The 27757-nt window shown below is 33.3% G+C and overlaps 1 protein-coding gene and 1 pseudogene across 1 annotated transcript in view; both read left to right on the top strand.

The window, feature by feature from the left end:
• The window catches only part of LOC111049693 (hemicentin-1-like), a 440149-nt gene that overhangs the window by 224645 nt on the left and 187747 nt on the right, over positions 1–27757 (top strand). The window lies entirely within an intron of this gene.
• On the top strand, positions 5–27158 carry LOC120350942 (annotated as a pseudogene).

Here is a 27757-nt window from a genome sequence, read left to right as displayed (position 1 = left end):
TTTAATTAGTTTTTCATTTTGCAGATTAGACAACCTCCAAAATGACGCTGGAAACAGTTCCTGTTGTCGATGTTGTAGATAACGTATATGGTGAGTGAGTGATTCATCAAGTATAATTTCATAGTTAATTATAAAAATAATCTGTTTTTATTGAAAATATCATTCAAAAACGTAATTTATTAAACTCTCTTAGTTTAGTTTTCTTTTTCTTTTGTGAAGTTGATGAACCGGGGAATCGTCAATCGACGTAAATAAGAAATCCTAGTTTGTGTTGAATGTGAAACTTTCATTTAATATAAATTTAATAGACAGAATTGATTGATATCAAAATAATGGACAGAATTTAATGATATTAATCTATTAAGTAGGTTCTATCAAATTGAAATACGAGACCAATGTGGAACTGACAGCAAAGTGCATTCCCAGATTAGAAGTTTTGATAGAATCAATTAAAGCAAGTGATATTCCTGCTAAGCAAGAATCTCTTGTGTAAATCTATCGTTATTTCCGAAATCTATTATTCGAAATGTCAAATTATGACGGTCATGTTGGATAAGGTCATTTTAGATATTCAGGTTCAATTATTAAAGAAAGAATAAAAATGTGCATAAGTTTATTACTATCGTATTTCATAAAACTTTAAAAACTGAAACTTCGTGGCAAGCCACATCAAAGAATGTGAATGTTTTTTCACTTTTAAGTTTTATAAAATAATACGATAGTATAATAATAATTGGAACAAGATGGATAACCAACAACGGATAAGTTTATTTATAGGTTTGGAGTTAATGTTTATGTTCAAAGTCCTATTAAATTAACGGTTTGGATAAAAATGAAAATTGTTTAACAATCCTTCTGATTGAAATGTGAATAAATGAGGAGTAACACTTGTCCGAAGACATAACTTTTTGCAAGCAAGCGCTATATCGTGCTTAGCATGACTTTAGTATTCAGTTATGTCTTTACTCGAGATAAACGTGTAAAGCAGGATATAATTTCAATTCAAAACGAATCAATTAATAAGTAATTGATCAGAAACGAGTTCAAAGCGCTTTTGAACTGGTTAGCAGCATTCTGCTGTTTCCTTCCTACCTGTAAACAATTCGCATTCGACTCAGATATCTTCTTGGAGAATCATTGGTTTGTTCAAGAGTTTTTTTTTATTTTGGGAGTGATTCTTTCTTTGACAAAATTGGTTTTAGAACCTCCTTTGGAATCACCTTATTATTATAATAAATGATAGATGAATCTTCATGATATACAGATTCAGAGAAATAAATTCCATAATAAATAAGAGTTTGCATTTTTTTCTTGAAAACGATAGATTTTTACACTTTTACTCAACAAAATATTATCTTCACATTATTTTTTCCCATTTTAATCTGGTAGGAAAGCGAGAATTTATTCAAGAAATTATTCAATTTGGACTTGACTTGAATTTGAAGAATATTGATCGAGAAATAGTCTACTGTTGAATAACATGCTGCTTGATGGCGGAGTTTTCCTATCATCTTTGAAAACACAGTCCTCATGATTATAATGCGTAATTTCCATTCCCCATTCGTCTTATTGAGGAGTGTCCATGAGAGAGAGAGAAAGAGGGGGGGGAGGAGGGTCTTTTTATTTTGGAGTTAGTAACTGAATTGTTCTGAATAATTAGGGGGGTGCATCCATGTACTTGAGGAGTAAGTGAGCTCTCATTTCCTATTTATAATGAACTCGACTCCAATTATCAAAAATCATTTTCAACTGAAATATGAGGCTAAGGTTAAGTTTTGAATGCTATTATTGGTAATGAATGAATCAATGTGGTGTTTCAATTATTATTTTATGGATATTATATCAACACTTGTTTGCTTAACAGCGTCGTAATTTAACAGAGAGTTACTTCAGAAAAAGAGAACTCAGAAATTCAACACCTGATAGAAATAGGTGCATGACTCTGGTTGATAAAAGTTGATTGTCAATCAGAATTAAAATAATTATCAACCAAAAATATGCTTCCATTTCTATCAGTTCTTGAATTTTTCTGTTGAATTAATTCTAAATATTCTTGTTCTGGAGTGACTCTCTATCGGATTACGTCGCTGTTCAGTAAACAAGTGTTGATATTTCCATGGAATAGTAGTTGGTACAACACAGAGACTCATTCCAATAATAGCATACTAACACATTGGAAATATCAATAGATGAATACTACAGAATTCATACCACATTAATCCATCTTCACTTGAATACATTTCAGAAGATTCATTGTTCAAGACAACTTTAGTTCATTGTTTATGATGTTGTTTTAGTTGTAACTTAGAATTGTATGGAGGGCTAAGTGTAAGGGAGGGCCGGCTGCGCCCTAGCTTCGCCCTCCTAGGTTTTTAATAAAGGCAGCGATTCAATTCAATTCAATTCAATTTCACAAATGTGTTCAAACCAGATCACAGTTACTGTTAGTCGTGAGAGCATACTAAGTTGATATTATTCGAAATAAGAGTATTTATCCTGCTCAAAAACAAACAAAGCCCAACAGAAGTACCTACAACTTTCAATACAGACTACCGTTTTGATATAGCTTTTAATCAACAGCAGTCAGAATTAATAGGAATTCAAGGAAGTTAACAGACCGATATGTTACCATCAGAACGGTATCCTGGCGACCTTCAAACTGCCAAAACGATACCGCTTCTGAACTATATCTATTTACAACACTATATTATATACTATTAGCATTGTAGACGGTCTACTACTGGAACTACCTGCTGTGCAGTATTAGTATACCTATCTATTGAAAGCATTATTTACTATGGACGGTCTAGAATTCGAAACCAGCTTCACAGTGGTTCTATATATTATCTATATATTATCTATATATTATCTAAATATTCTGTAAACCAGTAAACCTTCCTATATATATTAGCTACAATATGAATAGAATGATATAAGTGGCTGTGGACTTTTAGCTTATACCTATATTCATTCATAACATTCATTATGAACTATATCATATTTATATCTATTGATACATTCAGTACTACAACGAGATAGTTTCAATTGTGTTTTCGGAATTATTATCTATTGATATATCATTCACTTTGTGTTATTGTTACTGATAACATTAGTTAAGGGTTATATTGTATGTTATATCGATTGATAACATTTTCTATAATTTAAAGGCTGTGGGTTGTATTTATTCATTACATTATCTATAGCCTATGAATCTATTGACAACATTTTTATTGTAGGCCTAGGTTATAACAATTATCTATTGATAACATTCACTGGAGGCTATATACATAACATCAACTGTAAGATTGATAGTCATCTCAAACCAGTGATTCGCCTCTATTAAAACATAAAACATGAATAAAAGTTAGCATAAATACAAATAATAATCTCAGTGCGCTTTTTTTGAGTTATTTTATCACAACATGTTTCAACATTCATGCCATTTTCAAGTGATCATTTGATCACAGTGTTATGTCATGGCGTTATTCACGTGGCATTGGCAGTGAATAATGGCATTCATGTCATTTCAAGTGATCACTTGAAAAAGGCATGAATGTTGAAACATAATGATTCAAGAAAGGGTACTGAAATTTTTATTTCTATTTATACTAACTATATGATAACTTTTATTTCTATTCATATTACAGATAGCCCTTTACAGAAAAGAAACAACAGTCAGCATTTCTTACATTATAGTTATTATCATAAATGCTCCCCATTTAACCAATGATGACTGAATTGAATCCTAGGCCGACCTTAGTGACTATCTGATAGCAATTCTTGTGGGATTTGGTGATCTTGCTACAACCTCTGACGTCAGTTAGTGACCAGTCAGGTTCTACTTCATTTAAATACAGTCTGGTCAGGTCTACCAGTTTAATGAGCGTCCCAGGCGTGACGTAGGAGCCTGTACGTCAGTAGTGAGTTCTTCATCTTCACTGCATTCTTGCAGATCATTCGAGCCTGTTCTGGAAGCATGGTCCGATTAATTTACGTCAGAATTGTTCATAATATAAACTATATTTTTCTATCGTATCTCTTTTTTCGGTATATTTTATCTGTTTGATACATTCAATAAATGAATTAATAAAAATGTGGATTAGAAACGAAGGGAGAAGTTTTGTTTGTTTTGGATTGGTTTGTGGAAATTGGCTGATTAGTTTTTTTGGTTGTCAATATGTCAAAATGAGAAACTTGTTTTTTAAGATAACATATTCAATACAAAATGCCAACAAAAACATATACGGGATTCTCGGAATCAAGTCATAGAACCAGTGAATTGATTGATTGAGTGCTTTATCTATGCATATTACAATACTGGAATTGGAGACTATTATATTATATTGAAGGACTGAAAACTCTGTGAAGCGGAGAACTAAAGACTTATTATTCTAAGTATGATTAAGTATAATTAGTATTATAATTAAGTATAATTTTATTTTATTTATAGCCTAATTATACCTATATCGGGCTATGTATAGCCCTGTCTAAATTTGGGAGAGGAATAGCACGAGATTACCTTATTTTTTCTCTCCCTATCATTTTGATGATGTAGATATTCTGTCAATGAATAAATGAATGAAAAATGAATATTCGATCTATAGAAAAACTGTTTAATGAAGAATTTTCAAATACCAATTAAAAACTTATATTTAAATTCAAGAGGCATCCTGAATTATTACTTTATGATTATCATTATTATGAGAAGGACCTGAATTATACAGCAAATCCGAACAAAACGCATACTGGTAAGTATATTGTCAAATCTGAAATGTGGATTCATTCAAATCTTCTATATGATTACAGAGAGACTCTCAATATTTTTGGAAGATATATAATTGTGAATGATTGAACTATTGAATGATTGAATCTTTGAGAGTTTCTGATTGGATTATTAACTCTGATTTAATCCCAGAAATCATAAGAATTAGCGAAAAAGCTTAATAATATGGTATTTCTTGAATTAATCATGGTTTTATTAGAGTTCACAACATTCATCCAACCCATTTCATTTATGATTACCTACAAAGAGGAGATGAAGTTAGAAGTGTTACACTATGAGAGGTCCAGATCAAGCTTTAATAATTTTCAAGAATGTTAATGCTGACTACAATGGCAAAACTATATTCTGAGCTCAACTATCAATTACTATTTATGGAAGATTTTTTGGAATTGAGGGAGGTTCAGGTTTTACGAATTTATTAATCAGTATTTTCCATTTTGTATTGTAAATAGAAATTTGAATTGGAATAGAAAAATTTCCATTCTATTTTCCTGATTCGTTTGCTCTGTTTATTAGAAGACTTCTGACTCAGAAGTCTCTGACTCTGACTCTTATGAGTCTGAATCTTATTGAAAGATTTCTGAATTTAAGTCTTAAGGTGCGTACAGATTTACGCGCCGAGAACATGAGCAATACACTTTTCATCAGCTGATGCAAAGCTTTTTATATCTGTATCTTACCGTTTCTGTAAAAATACAGATATAGTCAGCTGATTAAAAGTGAATTGCTCATGTTCGCGGCGCTTATATCTGTACGCACCTTTAGACTTACATTCAGAAAATCAGAGATCTCCGACTACAAAACCACATCAAATGTCTCCACACCAATTCATACACCTGAACTCCATCAGAACTCTCGAATTCTACCATCGGAATCCATCTCCATACCCGATGAATCAACAGATACTAAACTTAATTATCATTGTCACACTCATTGCAAATGAAAAACAATTCCTCCAATCAATCCTTCATCAGCCTCCATTTATTAATCAGTCTTTCTCATTTAACTGATTTTATTTCTTTGTTTATTAAAAGACTTCTGACTCAGAAGCTCTTACATTCAGAAAGTCAGAGATCTCAGACTACAAAACCACATCCAACGTCCCCATACAAATTCAAAAAACTAAATTCCATCAGAATTTCCACCATCAAAATCCACCTCCATACTCGATGAATCAACAGATACTAAACCTAATTATCATTGACACACTCATTGCAAATGAAAAACAATTCCTCTAATCAATCCTTTATCAGCCTCAAGCGAAGGTTGGCCAACTTAAAAAGCGAAAATATCCAATTACTCCCGTCTCGCACATCCTTCTGTTCTGTTACATTTGCTTCAATCGTCCAAGTAGTGGAATCGGTTTACACGAACGGATTGCACAAAAACCAAGGCTGTTCGGAAGGAGAACATGAATCAACAGTTCTATTTGGGCTAACAACATTTTTTTTCGCCAACTACTAGTTGGTAAGAGTTCTCTATAAAGTGTCAATTACATGTTGCGTGTTACAATGGCCTATATTTTTCGCCCCAGTCTGGTGATGAGAATAGAGCAGCCTTCTGCCAAGGATGAGTACTTGGTTTTACCTAGTATTTATAGTACTTGACATTGGACTTGCTAGCATGAAGAAGTTTACAGTTAAATTGAACTTTCTGAAAACAATAGAGCACGCTACTACCGGGTGATACAGAAGTTTATCCATTCTATATCACGAATTGATACAGTTCCATTACGTTGCATTGCATCTGTAAACTAATTTTATCCAGTACTTAATGCTTTAGGGTACAAACATTAACTCCTATTTGTTCAGTTAGTGTCTTTCTTCAGTTGAGTAATAAGTCAGAGTGAGGATTCTAAAATTTTTATCAACATTAAATTGCTCTGTTTCGTAAGAGATTTTCAAGTTTGTCACTGGACTTGTTATCATGTAGAGTTTCCCAGTTTGAATGAAATTTCTGAAGACAATAGAGCACGCCACTACCGGGTGATACAAAAGTTATCTATTCTGTATCACGAATTGATACATTTTTATCACGATGCATTGGCATTAGTAAGTTAAAAGCAGTATCATATTTGCTGAGTAGCAGTATCAGTATTGTGAAGAAAGAAATACGTACACTTTTTAAATATCATTAGTCAAAGCAAATAGTCAATACCAGTATTCTGTACAATTTTTTATAAGCATTTCTGAGATATCTGTATTTGAACAAGATACATCCAAGTGAGAATTGGTCATAAGAGAAATATAGAGATCCAATGGACTCAATCAATAAAATAATAACTAAAACCGCGACTGAGTTTTAGAAATTCAAAACAATAGCTTATTATGATGAAACTGTTTGTGAAGCAAGTAGGCCTATATTAACAGCCAATTCGGAAATGAATTAATACTAATCAGACAATATTTTAATTACATTTGATGGCATTCAAATGGATCATTGGATTCTCATGAAATCTGGATTTCATATTGTATTATTACTAAATTCTAACTATCCAAGGCTTAAATCGGAATTTTGTATTGAAAAATGAGTTGATTTTCTTCGTGATTTTATAAATATGGGTTCGGATCCTGATGGATTTCAGATCATGTCGATATCATTATCATATAGCACCCACAAAGGTCAATGTTCATACTTCTGTATCCTATATATTATAAATTATATTTTCGAAAACATACGCTAAATTCAAGTTTATATATTACATCCCTGATTGAGCTGATTTACGACTCACACTGGCGCACAAGGAATCTTCCTTTTGCCGGTGTTTTTTCCTCACCTACTGTACTTATGCATGTGAACATGAATTAAATCTTCATTCTATAACTACTATTTATAATATAAATGATATCATTTCGCTATTATATCTAATTGAATAAATGTATGTATCTTGGTTTAAGTGCAGTAGCATATACTTATATTTATTTTTTGTAAAGCTTTTTTGTATTTTGTTTTTGGCAAAAATAACCTATAAGGTCCTTCCCAACCTATAAGCACCTTAGCAGAAAATCATGTATCCATTCAAATATGACTGTAATGTTTCACAATGATAACTGTTACTAGTCATCATTTGAGACACAGATAAATAAAATTTTTAAACTCTGATCGATTGAATCCATTTCTAATCCTTCTGGAATCATCAATGAGAATTACAAAAGACTAGTATTTTATTGAAAAAATAGTTTGAAATTCGTCCATACATTTGGAAATGATCATAATCACGGTGGCATGCCAAAAGACCGATTCCCATTTGGTCGAAGTTATAACTATTATGGTCGCAAAAGATCAGAAATTGAAGGATCTCAAATAGTCGAATTGTGGAATTGAAAATTGTACTTTCCCAAATTGTCGATTCCCAAATGATCGAAAAGTTTCAATAATAATCACATTTATTCGAAACTCTCAACTGTCACAAAAGGTCAAAGATTTGATTCTTCCATCTGACCGATTCTCAAACAGTCGAATCCCACTTGATAGAAAAATTTGTTGTTCCTCGCAAATGGTCGAATCCCATTTGGTAGAAAAGTTTTGTAGTTTGTCGCAAATCATCGAATCTCATCGGCTAGATGGGATTCGACCATATGGGAAAGTATAATTTTCGACCTTTTGGGATTCGGTCAGATGGGACCCCACGATAACCACAAACTCCAACTGAGAATCGACAAATCACTTCATTCATAGGAAAATGATAATACATGAACGCTAATTCAACTGAGAATTCACAATTATTGATAATCATTCATACACTACTGAATCAGTTTCAAATCCTTCATGATTTTCCAATCGAATATTGTGAATTGAAAATGTTCGGTACAAGCTAGTCCTTTATTTATTTCCAACAGAATCAGCTTAAAACTCACCCTGCCAAAATAGACAGGGATGAGACTCTACATGAGTGTTATACAATATCACCTGTACGCTGTTCCCGTCTTGTTGAGACGTTATTTAAAACGTTTATTTTTGTTATTTTGCAGACAACGTGGTCGAACAATGGATACTCACATCAACGCCATGGCCAGTTCTAATAATAACCAGCATCTACCTGTTAATAGTATTGAAAATAGGGCCGAAATTCATGGAAAAACGAGAGCCGTACAACATCACAAAAATAATGATGGTCTACAACATATTCCAAGTCATCTACAACGGATTTCTTGTGTTATGGGTGAGTAGCTATCGCTTTACATAATCCCTATTTTGGAATAGATTATTGCACAACAGTTATTGAGTTTTTGAGCACGTGGAGACCGTTATTGCTCTCCCGTGCTGAATGACAATATTTTAGTCTTCAAACAGAGTTGCATCACAATTTTCATTCTTCTTTATTTCTGACACTTGTAATTTATCATTCTCAATATCAGCCTGATACAGTGTTTTTTCTTGGGAGATGAATGTCAGATGATTGAACAATGATGATTGAAAACTAAATGATGATTGAACAATGATAGGTGAATAGCACGCAATACATTCCTCATCACATTCTCATTGCTGTTCTCTTGATCTATTTCATTGTCGAACTTCTCATTTCCTTCTCTCTCTTTTTCACCCTATTGAAATTCTGTTTCAATATTTTCCCCACCGATTTTAATGATTATTTTATTTTACTGATATCTGTAGTATCTGTAGTAACTGATACTCATTCAGTAAAAGATACTGAATAGTATCTGATAATATGATGAGATGTATCTGATTCAAAACTTGAACGTTCCCCTAACTAAATTGAACAGCATGGATTATTATAAATCAAATATGTATATTTTCTGTGATATCAACTATCAGACTCAGTACACTTCACAATTTCCCTAATCCGTGTGAACTACTGTGGTAAATAGTAATCAATGCAATGATGATAATTCATCTCTACTTCCTCCATTCTGTAATCATATTTTTCTTATTCTGTCTGAAGAACTCTGAAGGATTAATAATGTCGGCATATATGTAACCGAACTGAACATCAAATAATTTAAACTTGGAATAAACTTATCTCATTGATATTATTATTCTTAATATCTATGCATCTCATTTTTAATATCTATCTAGCTAATCGTAACATTTTCGCGCTTTGGTAAATTTTCTTTAGATTAATTATTATTGTATTTTTTTTTTAACCTGATGAATGAGAGCCCGCGCATGGTTCTGGGGACACCCTCTGGATCATCCTCCAAATTTAAGTGGTTTATAAATTTATTGATTTTTTTACATTTTTTTTCAAAATATTTCCTTCATATTTTTTTCAATATATTTTTTACATTATTTTTTCATATTCTTCATAATTTTATCAAATTATTTTTTTATTTACTTATTCTTCACATAAAATTCACCTCCCATTATTATTATTATTATTTTACAACTTGAGACTATTACAATATCTCAAATTGGTCAATGTATTGGGGCCCACGCCTGTTTCTTGTGGATCAGTCATCGTCATCCAGACAACAGTCTGCGTACCAATACGCTATGACATTATGCTATTAAACACAATCACCATCAGATTATTGTAACTGTTGCTTTTGTAATATCTAGTATAAATATTATCAATGATCAATCAATACCCCACACATTTACTGTATTATCTATCTGAAAAAAGTCAATCCTTACTAACGTGAATGCTTACAGAAATCTGAATCGTTCATCGGAATCTTCCAAACGTATTGGCAAGCCAAAGAACTATTCTTTACACACAGACCTCAGGTCCATGTGAAGATCATTCCTGAATTGAAGCACTGTCGGTTCACGACTCTTCCCTGATAAGTTATGAATCTCAATCATGATTAAAATACTAGGATGAAGATTTTTTGGGGACCACTATCTATTTGATTCAATTTCAATTATTTTGTTTGTGTTTTTCATTGTACAAAAATATTATCCTTATGTATGAGTACAACTGACAGCAGATTGTAAATCATATTGTTTCGTTTTTTATGAGAAATAAAGAACTTTTTGAATTGAAATGAATTGAATTGTCTTCTAAACTTTTTTATTTCAATTTCTAGTTGGTTGTGGACAAGCAGGCACAAAGCTACATCTACAACCACTCGTGTCATCCCATAGATCCAAAGAAGAATCCACTTCGAATGGGGGTGAGTACACACTATACATTTGCAGCATAACACCCATATTAATATCTGATATAAAATAATAGATATTGAATATACTCTACACTGGAAATCCAGCCAATCTCTACTCGAACTGAGAGTTTCAGAAATGGAAGTCTTATTCGAAGCAGAATAGTAACCTAGATAATCAGAAATAACCGATCTAATTATATTTATTCTTTGGGTCTAGGCCTACTTTTTAATATAAATGAGAATATAAGAGCAAAACAGCCTGAATAATTAAAAATAATCAATCTAATTATATTTTTTCTCTAGGGCTACTTTTTAATATAAATAAGAATATAAAAGAGCAAAACAGTAGCCTCGATAATCAGAAATAACTAATCTAATTATATTTTCTCTTTAGGGCTACTTCTTAATATAAATAAGAATATAGATCAGAGTACCATTCAGACTTGATAATAGCATTAGTAGCCGAAACATGTCGTGACGAGATAATTTAAAAAGGGTACTCATATTTATATTCTTATTTATTACCAATCTAGCTGATAGAGAATGCGAATCTGTACTCAAACTGAATGCTTTATATCCAATAGAAAATTTGAATTCTATTCAAAGCATAATAGTATGTATTCAGACACTGACACATCAGAAAATGTCATTCTGTACTCAAACTGGAAGCTTCATATTAAGAAGCCTCCCTCATATAAATACAATATGAATGGATGGGGAAGGACCAACAGGCTCAGCCAAAAACTGTCCTTTTCCAAAATGTTTATACGAATGTGAATAGTTTCATTTGATTATTATTTTTTCAATATCTCAATCGTATAAAAAATGTAAGTCTTTATTTGTAGCAGACTAATACTAGACGGGCTTTAATTATTTATTTATTCATTTCATTGACAATTACAAATCATAATTATGATAAATATAATATGATTGAGAGGAGACAACAGGCATAGCCCAAAACTGTCTTCTCCCAAATTTTTACAAATAAATATTTCAAAAAGAATAAGGTTAAAATTTCACTTTCACTTCAGAAAGTCCAATTTCCACTCCAAAACTAATGACTAAACTAAAAATTTCGAATTTTGATATTTAAAAACTGATTAATAGCAAAAATATCTCACTTAAATCTCTATAAATTGGAAATTTTTGAGTAATTTTGTAAAATTTTGAGCCAGAAAAGAAACACAACTTCATTATAGCAGATTAGGTGTTAGTGATGAACAACCGGAGAATATCCTTGGATATTTGTGACTTTGATCACATTTTATTTCAAAAGCAAGCTTATTCAAAAGATCTAAAGTTACTAGTAAACTAGTGTTATAAATACTGGTATTCACTGTATATTGGTAACACTTTACTCTTTACAAGTCCTAATTGAAAGCACTATATTCACTAGTAAATGATAGTCTCTCAATTAGAAGCACCATATTGCCGGTTGTAAATGCTAGAGTTCAGTGAAATTCACTATAAAATGCACCCTATTCCTAAAACCTCTCCTCGTGAACTGAAGGATTTTCGGAACTGCCCCTCATTTTCGGAAAACGTACCATGATCATTAGCTACTGAGAAAATAACTCTATACTGTCAGCATTGAATGAATGGGGAGAATATGTGCTATTTATAAGAAATGCTGACAGTTGCAAGAGGGTTGCGCTATACCGGTTTCAGACCAATGAAATGGTGAGTGGAAAGGTCGCTCAACCCGCGTCAAATTATTCAAACCCAACATGCATCAATCGGAAAATGTTTGGAAATAGACAAACTGAACGAAGCAGTAGGCTGTCCCACACAAATAGTTTGAAGCGCATACTGAACGCAGACTCTCTGAACAGATGCTTGGAAAGTGTATGGAAGTGATGCAGACTGTTCGCAGACTCGGCACAGATGGGAGGAAAGTGTGTGAGCATGCCGCAGATTGTCCGCAGACTCGGCACAGACGGGAGGAAAGTGTGTGATCATGCCGCAGATTGTCCACAGACTCGGCACAGACGGGATGAAAGTGTGTGAAAATGTCGCAGATTGTCCGCAGACTCGGCACAGACGGGAGGAAAGTGTGTGATCATGCCGCAGATTGTCCACAGACTCGGCACAGACGGGATGAAAGTGTGTGAAAATGTCGCAGACTGTTCGCAGACTCGGCACAGATGGGAGGAAAGTGTGTGATCATGCCGCAGATTGTCCGCAGACTCGGCACAGACGGGAGGAAAGTGTGTGATCATGCCGCATATTGTCCACAGACTCGGCACAGACGGGATGAAAGTGTGTGAAAATGTCGCAGATTGTCCGCAGACTCGGCACAGACGGGAGATAAGTGTCTGAACATGTCCCAGATTGTCCGTAGACTCGGCACAGACGGGAGGAAAGTGTGTGATCATGCCGCAGATTGTCCACAGACTCGGCACAGACGGGATGAAAGTGTGTGAAAATGTCGCAGACTGTTCGCAGACTCGGCACAGATGGGAGGAAAGTGTGTGATCATGCCGCATATTGTCCACAGACTCGGCACAGACGGGATGAAAGTGTGTGAAAATGTCGCAGATTGTCCGCAGACTCGGCACAGACGGGAGATAAGTGTCTGAACATGTCCCAGATTGTCCGTAGACTCGGCACAGACGGGAGGAAAGTGTGTGAACATGTCGCAGATTGTCCGCAGACTCGGAAGAAGCGAGAGGAAAAGGAGAACAGTTAGGGAAACACTGAATGAACGTATGAAATTATCTCCAACTTAATTAGAAATCAAGCTATTTCAGGCCTAATGTAATTCAATAACTGAATCCATCATCTGTGGATTGCTCAGGAAGTGATATTCATTCTTAGGATCACGGGAATTCATATTCTATTTTGCATTTTTCTGAACATTCTACAAAGTTTCCCCCAATATTAAGAGACAATATTATACATTTGCAAGTCAAAATTTATTAGTTCCGTAGATTCAAAAAAATTATAAATTTGACACTTATTTGAAACTATCAGTGATGAGCATGGGACTAACGTATTTGAATGATCCATTTTCTCAAAATTATTTCAATGGTGAACATCTCAACATTTCAATAAAATGACTCCTATACTCGACGCTCTTCTATTAAGATTATAGTTCCAATCAATTAATGTCAGTATACATGTTAGAACATGATTCACAAATTAGGCTTTTCTATTCAATCAATTGCAGACTTCCGATCACTTATTGTATTTTTTGTTTAGTATTATCCTTAATTCTGGATGAGATTAATATCTTTTGATGCTTACTCACTATAGAGTATCAAGTTTATTTTATTTTTAATTTAATTTGGTTTTATGATTTGAGGTTTTTGAGTTCTCCAATTTGCATCAACCCTATACCCTATTAATCAATCATCCTTAGTTCTTCTAATACCTCATACTCCTTCCTTAATTCCTAAACTCCCAGTGTCATGAAAATTTTTTCCTTAGTTCATTGTTAAAGTTAGCATTCATTCTATTTATGTATTTGATTATTTGTAGACACCTACTGTGAAATCTTCTAGGTTTAGCGGGACCAATTTTGTAATGCTTTTTACTGAATAAAAATGATTGATTGATTGCTTCATGGTGTGCATCAATACAGAAACAATACATTCATAGTAGGTAATGTAATAACATGGAGTAAACTGAAAATTACATAACCACTATCCAGAGCTAGTCTATACCCGAGCTAACCTGTGGAACTCTACTCAACAGCAACTAACCAACTTCAACAAATCAACAAATAACCCTATCGAAATTAAGCAAATAACTCCAAATCAACACAGAGGTGCCACAAAATCAGCCCAACAGCAACAGCGACCAAATCAACCCAATAACTTGAAATTGACAAATAACTCCATTGAAATCAGCAACTAAGTAGTTGAAATCGACGCATTAAGCCTGATGTAGTTGCAGTGGATGTTTTCAATGCACCTCCGGACGTGAACGGAACCGTTTTTAATTCGGTCCAGCAACCAAACAAATAAAGCCATAAATACACGTGAATGCTCAACCACAGACCGGCCAAACCCCTGGTCTCTGTGGGTCGCTGGTCCGCCAACTTTATAGAGGCAACAATACGCCACTGCCACTTCGATCCTCGTCGACCTGGCCAATGCCTTCTGAATATCGAAGCTCCGCTGCAACCACAAATGGCCGTAATCACAGTAATTCCCCAGAGTCGCACAAAACTATCCACCGCTAATATCCGTGCATTGCCCCTGCCTCCAACACGGTACACATTGTTTATAATGCAACATGTATAAATAATTATCGGCCTCCATTTGATTTATTAATAGCATGGCCTGTTTGTATGATATATGGAAAATTAATATTGAGAAACGATTCAAATGTAGGCCTATTCATCGATTTTTGAGAAGTGTGGAACTCCAGGTAACAGATATATTTTAATTACAGAAATCTTCTGATTATGGAAAAAATGGTTGGAAGTTTGAATTTATATTATTATATATTTCATTTTCTGATAAAAGATGGAGCCTCTCGCATATAGACAATTAGAAATATCATCCAATATTCATCAGATTCAAATTGTATCAATTCCAGATATAAGTTAAGAGATAAACGTTTTTGTTTTTTTTTTATTCAAAGTTGTAATTGTTGAGCTAAGCAATGTTTAATTTTATTTGAGCTAAGCAAAACAGACAGCAATGTATTTTTTATGAAACTTAGATTCAAATGCTGATATCACAAGGTCATATTTATGAGGACGTAATATGATACAAGAAAAGATTATCTGGCTTTGCTCTTTGGCATGAATTAAGAGAATAAAAGACTATCAATTTTAATTTGACACAGATTTGTAATCCTCCAATGATATCGTCAAACAAGTCCTAACAACCATTACATTTAGATTGCTAAAACCGATCAGCAATTTCATATGTGTCGTTCAAAGTCTACCGCATAAATGTAGCATTTGTAGTTTATAATTGTGGGAATTGAATTATTCAAATGTGTAACGTTACCTACTTAATCGTATTGTCACTTTCGATTTTCACACCGTATCAAGACAATGAGCGCTTTCAATGAACAATGTAATCAGTAGTGTACGTAACCTTAAGCGTTGCAACCTTCCAATCCAGCTTGAGAATATTACCCGGCGATAATTTATTGTTTCGTTCATAGGTCTGATTTTGTCAGAGTTTTTAGACTAGAAGCGCAGTTTTGAGATATTGGATCAATGTCACAATAATCATTAACCTCCGACGATATCATTTAGCAAATCAACTACTTGTAAAAACTATTTTCCAATAAATTAGAATCAATCTGAATAATATTGAAAACACAAAATTAGTTGTAGCCCGACCAAGCACCGTTACCACAAAAAAGCAAATTGAATCAAACATTTAATATTTTAATGTAAATAATACATAAGTTACCTCAGTTTATTATTATCTTTTTGTTCATATACAAATTAAAAGTGTGTTTCTGGTTTATTTCTTTATGCTGGGACTCCCATATAGGCCTTTGCCTCGGGAGTACATAATTATTTCCTTTCAGATGATTGTGTGTGTAGAAGTGATATTTTGGTTTTTTTTTCACGACATTAGCTATATACAGAATTTTGTATCACTTAACTATTCATACAGTGTAATTAATATTATTTCATATAATATTGTTTTTTGTTCTTTTGTACACATCTTAATGGAAATAGAAATTATCAAATTATTAAATTCTGGTAATCTAAGAACAATTCCCAGATCATTTCCTGATGGAATTGTCCGAATTTTCTCCACGAAGTCAATTTATTCCCCTTCATATCTGAAATAAGGAAAAGTGATAAGATTACAGTAAAATTATTGAACTTGAAATCTCAGATAATAATTGAGCAAGATGAATTTATGGAGTTTTGATTTAGAATTATCAGCATGAGGATGTGGAAAAATGTAATAATCGCTTCCTCAAAACAAATTAATACCTATTCAAAGTAATCGATTTGATGATAAGTTGCACCAGAAAAGTTGAGGCGACTTGTTTTTTTATCATTTTTTTATCTAGCAGTTCACCTTCACCGTTGACTATATTATTTTATACAGAGACTAGCCATAATAAGAATCACAGAATGTGAACTCTCATACTATTGCATGAAGCTTATAATCAATATTGTAAGTTATCGAATATGCACGTTTTCCTATATAAATAGAATAGAATTACTTTACATTATTGTTGACTTGGTGAAGTTTGGACAGTGATGTCCACTCTACCACTAAACCAATATTGTAGTAATTGAAATAAACAATTAATTCTCAATGGGAATTAATCCTAGCGAATATACTAAGTAATAATAATAATAATTTATTTCACGTAAAAAGGAAAAATCACAATTACAATTTCAAATGAAAACATATAACATAACAGTATGAAGAAACATTCCAATTTTCAATGAAATTATATAACAAAATAATCATACAATTTATTGCTTCCTTATCAGAGAAATTAGGTACTCCCGAGGATTCCTTTATGGGAGTTACCAGCAAATAGTTTTAGTCATTTAGAAAAATTATAAACCTATGAATAATAATTACTACATCCCTGTCGCGGAGAAAACTGTTAGGTACTAGAATCAACAAAACTTGTCTTCTCTATTTGAAAACAAACAATATAATTACTCTTCCACTTATATCCATTCATCATAAGGTGAAAAATTCAACTTAACGTATCCCTTGCCATCTATCTATTCTAGAGCAATCTTAGGGCACTTAATCACTTATATCTACACTCTCCAACTTGGTTGTTTTACCTTGAATAATAATATCTATTTACATCACAAACAGAAACAAATACCTACTAAGCTTAGATTTGAATATTTCACACATTGAATAGATTTCTTTAAATGACCTGTAACTATATTTCTATTGCAATATTATTAAGTTTTTATCTGAGATCTCTAAACCACACTTCAACATCCTGCTTTTCCAATAACCAATTCTTCAGAAAAAACTTGAAACTTCTCGGATTTTTTTGCTGCCTTATGCTAATTGGAATTTCATTGTATACTTTTGGGGCTATAAATAAATAAGAACGTTTAAAGATTTCTTTGTGTGGTCTTGGCCTGGTTAAATTAAAGTTCAATCAAACTGCTGAAGCGCCATTTGAAGCTATAAACTCTTATGACAAAAATGTGGGCTAAAAAATTGAAATTAGAAGAAGAAATCCCTGAGATAGGAAAAATAGCAAGAAAAAGAAACCTACGAGCTACATAGCTCTCTGTCTCAGAGTTAAGTCTCAAGAAATAAGAGCCTACTTCAAAGTGGGATTACCTGCTCCCATCCGAGAGGAAGATTTTCATGCAAGAGACGAATATTAAAATTTAATCCTCACTTGATGAAGAATGCCGAATAATCTCTAATATAGTGATAGATAATCGTGGTCTTCCAGTCTCTAATTTAAGATTTTTTGCAGATTTTCATGGTAGCCCGTAAGAAGTACTCGCACATCACTTTCCTTCATTTGTACCACCACACCGGAATGGTCCTCGCCACATGGTTTTGCATCAAGTACATCAGAGGTAATCAATATTTAAATACTTTTAAATCTTTGTCCACAAAGGGCCGTTTGCACAGTATAGATTGGTAAACTCGATTAAGTTAATCAAGTTTAAGTTAATCTGAAAGTTTTAACTTGAATCGGTTTTTCAGTGCATTTACTAATCCAGTTTAAGTTAAACTAGTTTAGCGTAAAGTTGGTAATAGAATGTCATCGTTTATAATATCAGGAAGGGTGATTTTTACAGGAAATTTGCTATTTGTTCAAAAACCATCAGTCAATTGAGTTCATGTAGCTACTATTTCCTGGTTCAAAATGCACAGAGCTGTAAGCTGTACGGTAATAAAAGTGAAAAGCGATCAAGAAATTCTTCAAAAAATGATGAAATGCTATATTACTATTAGAAACAAACTCATATTTAGTTGGCACCAAAAAATGTAATCTAGAATGTGAGATAGAAACCCTTATTCTGTTATGAAAATCTACTTAAATCTTCTACGGTCTTCCTCGTTTATTAGAAATCTCTCGAAAGCAAAATATCTCAGTTAAGTGTTATTAAAAACATGTTTTCTAATCAAAAATCACTGATAAAAATTGTCTTATTTCCTATCAAGTGGCTTATTTAATCAAATACTGAATTGGCACTTGCTTTACTCAAGCAAAACCGTAAAAACATTTCTATCATCCCAGAAATTTAAATGATTCGTTTTTTGCCCAATTTTTCTCAGTTCCAAAATTTCTTCGCAGTCATCTCTATCAATCGCATTAAAAACGTCTATCAATAATGATCCACTATAACATAAATAATTATTATCGTCTACAGAAGCATTCAAAACAAACTTAGAAAAATAATTTACTATTAGCTGTTTCCCTTTCAAATTTTACAGATGTCTAGGGTTAATCCAAATTATGTGGTTTGAACCTCCTGTTTTGGAGGTTTAAACTTTCCCAGAGTTTAAACTCAATACAGAGTTTTAACTGATACTGCGCAAACGGAATTTTAGTTTAAACCAAAAAAATCCAGAATTGGTTTAAGCTTTAGCTTAAACTTACACTGTGCAAACGGCCCTAAAAGACAAAAAGTGTGTGGATAAAAGACTGTGAGTGAGTGATAACAGCCACTCTGGTGAACCTGTTGTCCTCTTCCTATCATTCACCAATAAATTAGTACGTAGGTGAATGAATGGAGTGAGAAGTAGTATGAATGAAAGAAGTGAGTAAGTGAATGAATGAAGAAACCAGTAGAAGGGTGAATGGACTATCCCCGATTGAGTTTATATGGTTCATACTTTGAACATATAAAAACCATTTGAATATTAGGAAGTTTTGTTAAAAACCGTGGTTCTTCCAAAGTGAGAATTTTACAAATAAGTGATTTTTCGTGCTGCATGCTGGTTATTCTGGTATTTGATGAAAAACAAAAATTAAATTGATTTACTGTTACAATGTTCAACTATGAACCTACTTATTCATTCAATAAGTTGAGGAAAAATCTGGGGTGGTGCACTCACACAACTTTCCTTGCTCATTGAACTATAAGCCTCATTATCAAACGAGAATAATTTAGGGGAATAACAAAATGACGATTGACGGCAACATATTTGCAACTACGATCAGACTACTGTATATGTGTATATACAATTGTTTTCAGAGTACTTTTTCCTTTATGTAAATTGTGAAATTAGATGTTTTTTTTTTGAAATTCGTCAAAACAGCTGTTCTACAGATGAAATATCTTGACTATGACTGTGTTCTTTTTATAAACTGCTCTACCTACCGTACCCACGGTATATGGAAGAAGAAAAAGTAAAAACCGTGTACCTACCTATCTCATGCACGAGAAGGAGGTTACAAAGTCCATTTCTCAAGGATTGGGTGGACCCCCCATTAGTACCCCAGGAAAAAGACTCATTGCAGTTGATAGAGCTAATAAATAACTATACAAGGTATGGATTTGAAAAAAATCGTTAGAGCCGTTTTTGAGAAAATCGTAAAAAACATGGTTTTTTAGTAACTGTCATTTTTCTCAAGAATATTACGGAGCTCCTGCAATTTTCTCAGAAATGAGACTCATGTCAGTTGATAGGGCTTATAAATAGCTATTCATGGTAAAAATTTGAAGAAAATCGTTAGAGCCGTTTTCGAGAAAACCGTGAAAAACATGGCTTTTTAGTCATTATCCGCCATTTTTCTCAAAAATATTACGGAGCTCCTGGAATTTTTCCAGAAATGAGACTCATGCCAGTTGATAGGGCTTATGAATGGCTATCCATGGTATAAATTTGAAGAGAATCGTTGGAGCCGTTTTCGAGAAAACCGTGAAAAACATGGTTTTTTAGTCATTTTCCGCCATTTTTCTCAAGAATATTACGGAGCTCCTGAAATTTTCCCTGAAATGAGACTTATGCCAGTTGATAGGGCTTATAAATAGCTATCCATGATATGAATTTGAAGAAAATCGTTAGAGCCATTTTCGAGAAAATCGTGAAAAACATGGTTTTTTAGTAATTATCCACCATTTTTTCCGCCATCTTGAATTGAATTTTATTGAATTTCTTATTGTCGGGTCCTCATGGTATAAGGACCTTAAGTTTGAAATTTCAAGTCGATCGGTTAATTAGGAATGGAGTTATCGTGTTCACAGACATACACACATACACACACACACACACACACACACACACACACACACACACACACACACATACACACACACAGACCAATACCCAAAAATCATGTTTTTGGACTCAGGGGACCTTGAAACGTATAGAAAACTTGAAATCGGGGTACCTTAATTTTTTTTGGAAAGCAATACTTTCCTTACCTATGGTAGTAGGGCAAGGAAAGTAAAAATCCAATTATTTTCATTCATCAAGCAAGGAAACAAACTTTTCAATTGAAATATAGGGAAACGCCTTGGGAATTTGATTCTTTTCACCTTTATTCAATCCAATCTTATTTGAAATACATTGTTCATTGACATATTTGACAATAAGCCTAAGTTAAACCAATAACAACCAACAAATTACAAATAATAACCAACACATTATCAATTCAGATTACAAAGCACCAAAACAAGGAAAAATCAAACGAAAATTGTCTCAATGCACTTCCATTCACTTCATTCAATTCAATTAAAAACAAATGTACACATTTCTAAATTATAGGTTACTAAACCGAAAATAATTTTCAATAATTCATAACGTTAATAACTGAGTTGTGCTTGAAATACATTCAATGGAATTTTTTTCCAATTAACGATTAATGATGATTCAGAAGTAGCTGTTCTTTTCTCGCTGGATAAGGAAAATATGGCAAGTGATGAGGAAGAACTTTTTTTGAACCTTGAATAATGCATATCATTAGAGCTTGTTTTGGATACATCTCTTCAAGATTACAAGAGCTTCTATATTTGTACGGAAATTAATATTTTTGGTACCGTATAATCTAATAATGTCTCCCTCCAATGTTTTTCCCACTCCTAATAGCTAATATTCTCCTCTTATTTTTTTTTTTGAATGAATCTAGCACAGAGAGAAAATAATAGAGAATGGAAAGGGAGAGAAAATAGTATTATATTCTTAGAAACTGAAATGGAAAAGAAAACTATACTCTATTCTTAGAGAATAGAATAGAAAATAATAGTTATTTGTGCAACTAGTGCGCAAAGTGACAGTTTGCTGCACCGAAAGAAACGTTTACGCCCGAGCCGTAGGCGAGGGCGGAATGGTTTCTTGAGTGCAGCAGAGGAACTTTGCGCACGTATTTCACATTAAGTTTTTCCTACAGTTACCATTGAATATGAGAAGTGGGTAATTATGGGTAAAATTGCCTGAAATCCATCAAATGTTTTTCTGTGTAATTTTATTATTGATAAAAACCTTAATTTGTTGTCAAATTGAATAAAAATGTTGTCCTTGGTTATAATATCTACTTAATAATTTGCTCGTTGTGCTTCGTTGCACCTCTGCTCACTATAGCAGCCCAGTCACTGTTACCAACTTCATTTTGATTTTGCTGCACTGTTGCTCCATATAACCTACTAAGTATTTTGCGTTGCCATGTTGCAAATCTGGAGTGCAGAAAAATTTTTCCCGCACTAGAGCGGAAAAGTGATTCTTTGCATTCTGTAATCAGTGCAGCAATGGCCACTTTCCAACGTAACTGTAGGAAATAGTTATTTGTGCAACTAGTGCGCAAAGTGACAGTTTGCTGCACTGAAAGAAACGTTTACGCCCGAGCCGTAGGCGAGGGCGAAATGGCTTCTTGAGTGCAGCAGAGGAACTTTGCTCACGTATTTCACATTAAACTTTTCCTACAGCTACCATTGAATATGAAAAATGAATAATTATGGGTAAAATGATGGCTGAAATCCATCAAATGTTTGTGTGTGTGATGCTGTTATTAATAACAATCTTAATTCATTTAAAAATTAATAATCCAATTGAAGTTGAAAATTCTCAGCCAAAATTCTCATTTCTATTCATTCAAGAATCAGAAAAAATACAGATGGAACAGAAAATTCACATTCAACATACACGCCAGCAGCTTGTTGGCTGAACCGAGCTGCAAAATGGCTGAACAAAACAAGATGGCTGAACCGACAAGCGCGCGACCTAGCGGGAAGAATCGTACCTAAGTTTGTTTCATCCAGCTAAAAATTACTGAAACACGATTCAGAAATTTAGACTTTTGCTCAAATTACCGAGAAAAATGCTCAATGTAAACTGAGAACTATTTATAAAAATAACATAGACACCAGTGAATATTTATGTTTTTTATTATTTCTATTTATATGAATATCGAACGGTAATCATTTAACCACAAAATTCGAATTTTATAATATATATTTGCTACTTTTCTCATTTCTTGCAGTTGAAATAATAATAATTATTATCAATAGAAAAGAACTATTATTTATTATTAAATGATGAGAATTCGTAAATGATGATTATTTAATTATGATTTAGATGAACATTATTCTTGTTTTGGATTTCTAGATTGGGATTTTATCATAAATGTAGGGTAGCCATTGAAATGATTCTCATCTAAATCTAACCACAATCATTGTTACCAACTTAATTTTTGTTTTCGTGCACTAATCCTCCATTTAACCCACCAACTATTTTGTGTTGCCATGTTGCAAATCTGGAGTGCAGAAAAGATTTTTCCCGCACTAGAGCGGAAAAGTGAATCTTTGCGTTCTGTAATCAGTGCAGGAATCATCACTTTTCAAGGTAACTGTGGGAAAAATAATATTCTATTCTCTATAGTCTCTTTTCTGTATAGGGCTGCTTGTAATATAGATATAAATAGAAATTGAAAATGGCATCAATGTTGAAACATGTTGTGATAAAGTAATTAAAGAAAAGGGTACTGAGATTTTAATTTTTATTTATATTTCTATTCTCTATGCATAAAATAGTACTCTATTCTATGCTGTCACCTATTCTATATGTCAACTGTCTCTATATACTATGTGTAGATTTCTTCTTATTTTTACAGAAATCTCCGAAATTGTTTTGCACATAATTATTATCGTTTGGTTGTGTATCTCATTTACAGTCGAAGAGCTGCTAGAAAAATGGGAATGGTTGATGGGAATGTAGAAATTATACATTCCAAACAACTGAAAAGGGGAAGATAGGATCAATAATTTACCTAATTACTTTTTTTTCAGCCGAACAAGGTATCGTACCAGGAGTGCTCAACTCAGGAGTTCACGTAGTCATGTACACTTACTACTTCCTGGCTGGTTTGGGACCTGAGGTGCAGAAATACCTGTGGTGGAAACGATACATCACCAGGATACAATTGGTGAGAACATAATATTGGTTGTAATCAGAGAATAGTTCCCTTAATTTATTCGAAATTCATGAAAGGAAAATCAAATCTTTCTATTCATATCATCTATCATTCAATATCGAATTAAGAAATTATTATTCAATAATTTCGGAATCAAAGATATTGGATCAAGTGAATATTGTCCAACTAATATTTGGTACTAATGCTCTACTTTCCACATGATGGATACTATTCTTGCTACTGATAAGCTGGAGACCTAATTAAAACATTCTTTGAGAAGGAATTTGGAATGATACCCAAGAGATGACATTCACATACTAAATTTAATGTTGATTAAAACAATATAAAAGTCTTGTAGTACCCCTTGCTTTTTAAAAACTTTAAAGTTTTTAATTTAATGTGTAACTGCATGCAATCGATCACAAAAATCTCGATTGACTATTACTATATTTGCATTTACCTATTCATTTACCCAAAACCTAGAGGTGCGTACAGATATACGCGCCTCAACACGCTCCACGCACGCTCTGCACTCGCTCCACGCACGCTCCGCACTCGCTCCGCAATCGCTCCGATCATGAACGTTAGGGGAGATGTTAGCTCTTCTCGCGTTCCACTCTTGCTCTCCGGTCGATCATCAATCGATCTGCTCGAGTGACTTTCGATTGCGGAGCAGAGCGAGAGTCTGTACGCACGTTAGTGTTCTCTTCTAGACACCACGTACTCCTTGTTATTGTATAACTGCATTCTCGTAATAATTTAACGACTTTTTTGGCTAATGACAAACTATTGAGAACATGTTTTTCCGATCGATTACACGCATACGACTTTTAATATTATTTGGCTTGATTACATCATGGAAAACAATCTATGGGAAATATATTTTATGAACGATTAAACAGCGACAATTTGTGAATTCATTATTAATCGCAAACCAATTATTTGAATCGATTGAGCTCAAACATTCGTTAACCCTTTGCGCTCTTTAATTTTAACATGAATGTGACCCAACAGCTCTTCTGTCCCGTCACACTGGACAGCACCATTTTCCCAATCCACTCGTAATTTACTGCATTACAATCGACACCTCAACTCGCATGTCCAGTACTGCTGGACAATTACGTAGTTTTATATTTTTCTATCTATTATATTCTCTATCGTCTATGTCTGTACAGAGCTGCAGTCTGTCGGTGAGATATGGAACTATTATAAGTAAGCATTGTGGGTATAATGCGTTGATTCCTCACTATCTAGTAATAGATATTGCTATCCTAGAAGCTGGATGAACTGGAGTGATGGTTTGTTTTTATAGGTTTTTCCTATTTTTTAACTTTAATTTTCGTTATGGCTGTCCAACAATTAAATCCTCAAGTACTAAGGAGTGTCTTGCAAGAAAAAATCAGAGTTTGAATTATCAGACAGTGATAGTGATGAAGAGTATACTACTGAAGACAGTGACAGTAACTCTGAGGATAATAATGTATTAATTTTGGAATTATTCACGAACACAAGAAGAAAGAAAACATATGACTTGACTGTTATTGGGAAAAATATTAGAACATGGAATGAGGCCTCTAAAAACTTCAAAAATCAAATACTGTCTTTTCAGCTATGATAGGACTTGTTTGCAAAATTAAATCCGAGCTGTAGAGGCATCATGAGTGGATCTTATGATGAATGGGAGATGGAGATGCTGCCTTGTCCAGCAGAACTAGACAGGAGAGCTGAGTGGAAGTGCAGACACTAAACAAATTCGATCTTACAAGTGAATCGGCTATGTCCAGTAACACTGGCCTAGAGAGCGCGAAGGGTTAATCTACATTTTTACATGACAAACTTAAAAAACCGTTTCTCAATCGATTGTACACAGACAATTCAAAGATCTATTGGAGTATTTACAATTCAGTAAAAAATGTTTCTCTCAATTTCCAGACACAGTTCGTGATCGTAATCGGCTTCCTGGGCTACTTGTTCGTGAACGACTGCGAGGTCTCCCAGCCTACAACGTGCTCTGGATGGTCAACGTGTTCGTCTTCTTCTGCCTGTTCATGAACTTCTACATCAAAACCTACATCATGAAACCGAAACAGCAGAAAGCCGCCGAAAAAGAAGCGACAAAAATCGCCACCAAGAACGGCACTCAAGTGACCAACAAGGCAGACTAACTTCTAGAATCCTTAGAATCTCTCTTTTCCATTTGTACAAAATCTAACCTCCATCCACCAGTCACTATTATGAATGAACATTTTAGTTTTATGGTTATTTCCTTGTGTTTGTTACGTTATTTATTGGAATAATATGCATTGTGTTTTTTATTGTTGATTTGTAAGTCTTAGGAAAAGTTTTAGAAACTAGTGAGTGATAAGCTTGAAGGACAAAAACTTTGATAGTTTAATTTCTTAGGTACGGTAATTAATTTCCCTGGAGAAGAATCTTCAATTTGGATTAATTATTATAAAATGTATAAAAATTCCATGGAGAGTCCAAGAATTTGAAAAATTAGAAGCTACTCGGTCATAACCACAATATTATATATTAAAAATATTTTAGTATACTCGATAGAGATCTGAAGTTATACTACTGAAATAAACTCATCAACTCGCTAATCAGTACAAATTGTATTCAAAAAATAAGTGCGTGATAAGGTCAATTCTGAACCATAATTACAAAACTTTTAAAAGTTTAATACAAAATGGAACTCTGATAAGTTAATTACATTGAAAATCTCCAGATTGAAAGAATTTCGAGAACAAGCACAGAGCGATTCAGTTATCTATTCATATTGGATAGGAAATAAGGAGTCGCAGCATTCAAATTATATATATTTAGTCCAGTTTTTGGATAGAACTTATCAGATTTTAGATGATGAGAAGATATTCAAACATAATAAGTATGCGATAGCAGATTGTAACCTGCATTCAGAAAGACAGTAGACTACAACATTTTATTGTAAAAGTGACTCAAACAATCGGATATATTGTTGTAAAGCGTGTTGAGATTAAATTTTTTTTTATTCCATTCTCATACTCATTCATGTAATAGAACCCAATTCTCAAGAATTTTGGTTTAGAATCGGCTGAAAATGAAACTAGATTGTACTCAATCTTTTCCACTTGAAACTTCTCGTTTGAATTGAATCTGAAGCCTGATAATTGGAAATCTAAAATCAAACTTTGCCTGAATGTTTTACAGATATGAGACTTTTGGCAGTCTCGAAGGTTAAAAATAATTCTAGTTAAACATGGTCACATACTTTATGTTCTAGAAGAGAAAATTACAGTTTAAATAATAGATTAGAAGGAGGAATAAGAAATGGAGTGTTGTTCAATTATAACAAAATTAGTTACAGCAATGCAATTTAAAATACAACATTGAGTTCATATTTATGATCCATAAAATCAATGTCAATGAAAAACCTATAACACAACTATCTGATGAAAGGTACACGGTTAGTTTTTGGTTGAGATTTTCTGCTTTGTACAATATAGTATGGTTTCATAGTATAGTTTTATACGGTATAGTTTCAAAAAGTAGATCTATTTTTGTGATGCAGTTGGTAAAGTAAGAATCACTTAAAACTTTCAGCATTATTCTTGAATCAATGTTTTTAATTCAATCA

The sequence above is a fragment of the Nilaparvata lugens genome, chromosome 4, assembly GCF_014356525.2.
Source record: "Nilaparvata lugens isolate BPH chromosome 4, ASM1435652v1, whole genome shotgun sequence".
NCBI classification, from domain to species: domain Eukaryota; kingdom Metazoa; phylum Arthropoda; class Insecta; order Hemiptera; family Delphacidae; genus Nilaparvata; species Nilaparvata lugens.
Note: the sequence above shows the minus strand (reverse complement) of the source record. Positions and strands in the feature narration are given on the sequence as shown.